The following is an 8,467-nucleotide window of genomic DNA, read 5'->3' on the forward strand; positions in this document are numbered from 1 at the left end:
AAAAACTGGGGGTGCACGGGGGTGGACTAGGTCCTATAGTAACAGTCACATCTCTTTAATCCTTGAGTCTCATCCCAGGACATAGAGGCAATGTCATCTGTTAAAGCGAAAATACTGTGACTGACCTCAGGGCTGGAAGATATGCGTGGTTTAGCAACCACTGCAAAAATATCAAGAGGCCAATATGGCACATGTGCTAGCTGCTCTCTGCTGCATAAGACAATTCTTTGGTTAAGCCAATTTCTGTCTCTGTCTCTATACCTGTCTCCCTGTCTCACACTCATACACACACACACACACACACACACACACACACGTAGCATTTTACCAAAACGACCCAAAACACTGGTACCTTTTATAAATTTAGTAGAAAATGCTAATTTAGAGTTTAATTATTTCAGCCCCTAATTTCTGTGTAATTCAGAAAATCCATATTTTAATAACTGATACTGGAACATTCAACTTGATTTTGAGGGTACCAGATGTTTGCATTAATTCTTTTCCAACCCTTTGTTTGAGAGGAGAAATATCAAGAAACAATCAGATAAATAATCAACTTCTCTCAACTGGTGCTCAGTATATGTGCTCTGCAGATTATGAGGTTGGTGATAAAAAATATGATGATTATTTCCCAGAGTCCATAGTCTCTCATGGTTCACTTCAGAGGGGAGGGGGGTGGGGGACTGGGATAGGCCGGTGATGGGTATTAAGGAGGGCACATATTGCATGGTGCACTGGGTGTTATACACAAATAATGAATCATGGAACACTACATCAAAAACTAAGGATATACTGTACGGTGACTAACATAACATAATAAAAAATTATTTAAAAAATATGATGATTAAAACACGAAATATAGTGCTTGATATGACTAGCCATATTTTCAAAGCTAATCTTTGTGTTGCTTCAAAACATTCCATGATGGAAAGAACATGGTCTTCAGAAACCAAACAGATTTGGGATTGAATTTGAGCTCTCTCTGTTATTAGGTACATGACTTTTGCAACTTGCTTAAACTCAGTGAGTCTCAGATTCCTCATTTGTAAAATGCCTTCCCAGGTAGTATTTCAGAGAGTAATAATTAAGATAAAATAATGGAAACGTCTTACACAGTGACTGACACAACAGATGCAGGCACTATTGTTTTTGCTGGCAGACGGTTCTACCATTTGTTTAGTCTAATTTTTTTATCATAGTTTTGCTCTTTGAAAGTGTCATTTTTTAGACCTTGTTCCCTAAATCACAATAAACTTATTGTTAGATACCTATACACAGTGTAGAGTATTAACATGGACATCCCAACAGGCTGTACACTTACCACGTAGGAGCTTTCACATGAATAATCCTGTAACAGATTATAGATCATTTTAAAGTATCAAGTTTTTTTTTTAAGCTTTTTTTTTTTTAAAGATTTTATTTATTTATGTGACAGAGAGACAGCCAGCGAGAGAGGGAACACAAGCAGGGGGAGTGGGAGAGGAAGAAGCAGTCTCCCAGCGGAGGAGCCCGATGTGGGTCTCGATCCCGGAACGCCAGGATCACGCCCTGAGCCGAAGGCAGCAGCCTAACGACTGCGCCACCCAGGCATCCCAAAGTATCAAGTTTTTATAATGTTAGGTCTAATTTAATTTCTACAATACCACAGTTTCCATTATATAGTCCAAAACCTTAACCCAAATAACCGTAATAATATTTTAAATGGTCACCATTCCCCTAATGATACCCTTCTCCAATTCCCCCCATGGGGTTCTCAATTAGACTAATGTGTACTACCCAAATCATACTTGGAATAAATAGGGAGATGGAAAGACAGAACTAGTGCTGGCTTTATACTGATTCATTCAGAAGTCCAATTTCATCATTTAAAATTGAAGTTCTCTTCCTCTTCTGCTTCCCAAATTGTCAATTTTTTTCATAAAGTAGTTTTTCTTTAAGGTTCTAGGATGGTTACCAGCAACAACCAGGGCCTTGTTTACATTTAGCAAGAGAGTACTTTTATACAGTTGGCTAAAATTGTATTGCATTGAATGACAGAACCAATTTCTTTGGTTGGTTATCCTTAGACCAGAAAGTTGCAACTCTAGAGCTGAAAGTACAGTCTCCACTTAGACATTTGGACTGCATGCTATCTGTTAGGATGAAAAAAAGAATAAATGAACGCTAGGTAACATTCACAACAAACCAAACATTTCTTACAATATACTTTCACTACTTCCCTTGTATCATGAGGTGTAAGGTTCTTGCTACTTAACAAAGACATGGGTCACTTTCAGTCAATAGCACCTGTGGATAACCACATCTTTTATCTTTTGTAGCCTCTATTGTGGGCACTTGGAGTATTCATCCCATATCTTCTGCAGATTCTGTGCCCCGGGAGTGTATCTTCTGCAAGGGCTCTTGTAATTGTTACTCTGCAACACTAAAAGGTTCTTCCAGCCGATATCCTCAATTGCCTCCAACTGATGTGGTGATACTGTGTTCTTCTGAATTAGTCTTAAGCCATGCTCAAAAAGAGAATGGTATTCCTTTTGCAATTTGGACTTCCCTTCATACTTTGCTGATAGGTCCTTTGCCTATCCTCCTCACTAAAGAAAGTCAAGGGTGCCATCGATATTGAAAGAGGTCATCTTACAGGGATGCAATGATGATGAGTTCAAGAGAAAACATGGTTGGAAGATGTGTTGTTCTATATTTATGCTATAAAATTCCAAATAGTTAATTTAACATGACCAAAAATAAGTTATTTACTGTGTCCTGCATACTCTGGGTAAGACTTACATTTGTAGTCATCATTAACAAGTCTCAGTAGCAATCTTTAAGAGGGTCATTGAAAGCCAGTTCTCACAGGTGACATGTTAGATGATTTAATATCACCAGTGCATTAATTTCCTAGGGCTGTCATAAAAAATTACCACAAAGTGTGTGGCTTAAAACAACAGGATTTTATTTTCTCATCCTTCTGGAGGTCGGAAGTTCCAAATTAAGGTATTAACAGGGCTGATTCCTTCTGGAGCCTCAGAAATTGAATTAGCCCAAGTCTCTTTCCTAGCTTCATGTTGCTGCTGGCTCCATGGCATTCCTTGGTTTGTAGACACACCACTCCAATCTCTGCTTCCATTTTAATGTGGTCTTTTTTCCCTGTGTCTTTGGCCAAATTTCCCTCTTCTTATAAGGACGTGAGTCGTTAAATTAGGGCTCACCTTAATCCAGCGTGACCTCATCTTAACTTGTATATTTACAAAGACTCTATTTCTGAATAAGGTCACATTCATCAAGGGTTAGGACTTGAGCATATCTTCTGGGGAGACAAAAATGAGTAATGACATAAGTAACATTAGCAAATCTACTATTTAAATACAAAAGGCCCTGAAGAATCATGATGTTATGATTGGTAACAACACTGTTGCCGTTATTTCTTGCGGAGAGATATGAAATTAACCAGTTATGGCACTGTTGACAATAGAGAAAAATGGTGCGTAGGCACTACAAAGACTCTTCATGTGTACTAGTTGGGCGATAAATACATAAGAACCTCTTCTCTTGGGGCACCTGGGTGGCGAAGTTGGTTAAGCGTCTGACTCTTGGTTTCAACTCAGGTCATGATCTCAGGGTCATAAGATTGAGCCCCACACCGGTCTCTATGCTCAGCACAGCGCAGCAGAGTCTGCTTGACTTTCTGTCTCCCTCTCCCTCTGCCCCTCCTGTTCATGCTCTCTCTCTCTAAAATAAAACAAATAAATCTTAAAAAAAAAAAAAAAAAGAACCTCTTCTCCTACCATTTTTTCCCCCTTTCTCTTGACATTCTTCTCAATCTTCAGTAACAGATCACAATAGCTCACATAGTCCTATGAATTTTGCAAAACATTTTTAACTCTAATTGTTTATATATAGATAGAGACATTCAAAAATTTTGCTGGAGCCTCAGCACCTCTGAGACTTAGTAGCATCCCTAGTTACCACCTTGATGATACCAAAGACTGCGCATTGCCCGTAGTAAGTCCCAATATCTTCCAAGCTGCATATTAATTTATATCCTTCCACTACTTGAACTAATTCAGAATAGTGTTATGTTGGGTTTAAATAGCTAGCCATTGGAACCTCTGGAAATATTTTATATCTCCTAGACTTTTCCTAGGAAACAACACAAAAATAAGTTTCATATAACCCACCACACATTTATAACAGTACATCCGCACATCTCTTATTCATACCCACAAACTGTAATTAGATTACATTTTCTTCTATATTCCAAATTTAATCTACAATGATAACTAATTAAGTAATTCACGCAATATATTCATAAACTATCTCTCTGGAAAAGGCACATCTGCAGATGGTTATGTTATTAGTTTTAGCCTGATTTTTTACAGTAGTTTTGCTCTCTGAATGTGTCATTTTTCTGGGCCTTGTCCCCTAAATCACAAGGCCATTTATTGTTAGATACCTACGTACGGAGTACCATATTGACACTGACATCCCAACAGGCTGTACAGTCCGTGTAGCAGCTCTCACATGAGTAATCCTGTAACAGATTATGGATCATTTTAAGATGTCAGCTGTGTGTTAAGGATTGACAACTAAACCGTATCTTACATGCAGCCAAATCTCTTCATAAGGGGTACAGCACTGAAAGCTGTCACTGAATTCTCATGCCTCCGCAGTAAGCTTTAAACTGATTCACTGAAAAAGTCAAGTCGAATCAAGAATTGAAAGAGAACATGAAGGCAAACCAGATCAATAACATCCTTGAATCTTTTGGGAGACCCACTGACAGACTGTGGCTTCGATGCAGCATGAAGCTCCCAACCAAGAAAACATGCTGTTAGTACAGATCTCTGCTATAGCTGTCCAGGAAGGAGGGTAATGCTACCGTTAGACAGACAAGGGAAATACATAAGGTGGGGAGGGGCAAAAAGATTTTTAGGATTCCCCACATTAAGCAAATTTTCTGTACCTAGAGTACAGAAGGAAGTTGCATGAAATATTACCATATATAACCGATAAATAGCTTTCAAATCTAATATTGTAGAATCCAACCACTGGTGATGCAGAGCTGAGGTTTTACAAAATATCTGAATAAAGTCTAGATTTAGATATAAGCCCTTACTCGTATTTAGCCTATCTCCTCTGACTATAATTCAACTAGAATATAATTTTTTTTCTCTGAATTCAGTGGTATATTTGTAAGACTTATTTGATGGCGTTGGGAAGGGAATTTAAAGGAGTTCATAATGGAAAAGTGGCTTAACTCCAGTTGTAAAAACAAGGCATTCTCTTTGATTTTATCTTACCACACACAAAACAAAGTGACTTTATTATTTATTTTGAAATATCTCCCCTTTGCATTACTTCCTTTCCTACCTATAGTCACAACTATGATACAAATGCCATCCTTAGTGAATAATTATATATTTTATTGCATTATTAGAAATGTACTTCTTCAAATAAAAGATGTGATATAAAAGTAGACTATTTCATTTGTAATAAGGGATATCACATAATGCATCCAAAGGTATCTTGATAACTGAAATATGAAATATAAAGGCATACATAACAAAGTATCTAGCATATGGCTCTGTCATAAACTATCTAGCATTTGGGGCTGATAAGAAAGATAGTAAAAATAAAATTTGTAGTTCAATGGGGTAAAGTGATATTTTGAAAAGTAAAAACATACTTATGACATCATTCCATAAAGTTCCCTTTTAGAGAACTAAGAAATTCAAACTAGAGGGTATTAATTTCAGATACAAAGCAGACATTTTCAAAGGTTTCTCTCTCCGAAGTTATCTGATTAGGAACCTCAAAGAGGAATATTTAACATTCAGGAGTTGTTTAAGACTAATGAGTCTACGGACAATTTGTCACAAAATTTAAGAATTAGATTAAACTTCATAGATAGAGTTACTGCAAGTTCATTTGTGAAAATCAATCCCTCTTCACAGGAGAGTTTTAATAGCAATTCTAAGATGGTCAGAATTTTAATATGGCCTATGAATTTAAATTAAATTAAATAATTTATTAAATTATAATAATTAATACTGACTTAATATTATCCTATATGTTTTAATTACTCATTCATTTCATGCATGTTTACTGCAGATGTGACATATTCAAATGCCTGTAGGGGCCAGGCAGGTGACTGACAACATTGAAATTGTTGTTAAGAGAAAACATGGGACTCTTTGGACCATGACAAACTGGACAAACACAAGATCCATTGGGGGTGAGAAAAAAGAAAAGTTCTTTGTAGATACCATTTGGGAATGTGGCTAGGCCTAGTGTTTTCAGACTTTTTTTTCTGAGAAGCCAGATTATAGTGTATAATTTCCAAAATAATAAATATTTATTCAAAATAAAGTTTAAATACTATGCAGACCTAGCACAAAAAGTCTACAGGACAGATCTTGCCCAAGAATGGTAAGTTTTCTAGTTTTTCATGTAGAAAGCCTACTTTTGAAACATTAAAAAAAACCTAGGCCTTGGGATATAAAGATAATGAAGGATTTTGTTTTGTTTGGTTTTTGTCCTTCAAGAAGTTCACAAAATTAGTAAGGGTAATCTCCCTTACTAATTTCATCTCCCACCTATGACATCTGCATTTGTAGGGCCAAGTCAAAAGTACAAATGTAGGCACCCAGTGTACCCCAATCCCTTCCCCCTTCCCTCACTAAAAGGAACATCTTAGCCCTCAAATCCAAGCTCCATCCACAGCACCTTAGTCAGTAACAAAAGCCCAGGTCCAATATTATGGTCTGGTGGTGAGCACATTAGCAGTAAAGTCACCTCTGTGTAGCCTTGGGGAAAAGGACTATGGAGATACTAGAGATGGTTCCAGGTCTAAGTTTCATAGTGAAGGAGGGGGGTGGGGAACAGTAGGTTCCAGGTAAGCATGTCTCCTTGGCCCCTACAGTTTACTCACATTGGAAAGAACAATGACCAAGGGAAGGTAAGATGGTAGTCTCCAAAGCATGCTGTAAATAGCAGGCTCACAATGGTTGACTACAAGGGTGTACTGAGGGAGAACAATATGAAAACACATATTTTGGGCATCAGTTGATCACTTCCCCTTTGTTCTCAGCTATATGTCTAAAGAGTTTTATCCCACATTTATTGTACTTTGTGGACATTTATTCTCTTAACAAAACATTTGCATGTACTTCAACTTGGAAAAGTCTGTATAATCCACTTTTCATATCTGAGCGAATGACTAACTTGCTGCATTGTTAAAAATTATTTATTTTGGGGGTGCCTGGGTGGCTCAGTCATTAAGCTTCTGCCTTCGGCTCAGGGCGTGATCCCGGTGTTCTGGGATCGAGGCCCACATCAGGCTCCTCTGCTGGGAGCCTGCTTCTTCCTCTCCCGCTCCCCCTGCTTATGTTCCCTCCCTTGCTGGCTGTCTCTGTCAAATAAATAAATAAAATCTTTAAAAAAAATTATGTATTTTGCCCAGAAAATATTCTAAGAAAGTAGCTTTTGAATGTCATTTATAGAGGACATAATTACAAATATTCTCTCTATGGGATTTCTTGTCTTTTCATGTGAAAATACTCTGAACTCAGTAGCCATGTAGTACCTCAAAGTCATAAAACACCATACCCAGAGCCATGGTTTTGAAATGTTAAATTTTTACTGCCTCCTCTATGTGATTTGCAGTTGTTACATTTTTGTACCTTTCAGAAAAGAGGTATTCAGAAACATGTTATTAAGAAAAAAAGAGAAACAAAAGAGGGAAAGAAAGAAAAGAAAGAGGAAGGAAGGAAGGAAGGAAGGAAGGAAGGAAGGAAGGAAGGAAAAAAGAAGGAAAGAAGGAAAGAAAGGGGGAAGGGAAGGGGAAAGGGAAGGGATGGGAAGGGCAAGAGGAAGGGAAGGGAAGGGAAGGGCAGGGAAGGGAAGGGAAGGACAGGGAAGGGAAGGGAAAGGGAAAGGGGAAGGGGAAGGGGAAGGGAAGAGAAAAGAGAGACAGGAGGGAAAGAAGGAAGGGAAGGAGAAAGGGAAGAAGGAAAGAAAGAAACGAAAATTTCTTAAAAAAGAAAGGGTGCTTTTAGGATTCTTGAAAACCTAGTTTAGAAATAATTTCATAAGATGAACACAGCTTTCTATTCCCACTGTTAATGGCTTGTTACTCTACAAGGAAGATAGTGCAAGGAGAAAGTGAGGGGCACAGGTGAAGCATCTCCAATAGCATAGTAATGAAATTGAAGCAGCTGTTCTAGAACTCTTGGTAGATCAGTAGCACAGGTCCAAAAAAGGGCACTCTGGCATCACATGGAATAATTTTAGTAGTTTTGCTTATGCCCAGTGTATTGAACATCCTCATTTTAGGGGTAAAATAATAGCCATAAAGACAATAAAGTTGTGATGAAAGTGGATAATGAAGTTTATTTACTATTTTACTTACTAGTTTATTTTTCTGTTCATTTTAGAGTTATATTGGTCATAAACACTGAAGCATTGGTGCATT

This window comes from Ursus americanus, chromosome 13, assembly GCF_024610735.1.
Source record: "Ursus americanus isolate L20-20 chromosome 13, mUrsAme1.1.p, whole genome shotgun sequence".
Lineage (NCBI taxonomy): Eukaryota > Metazoa > Chordata > Mammalia > Carnivora > Ursidae > Ursus > Ursus americanus.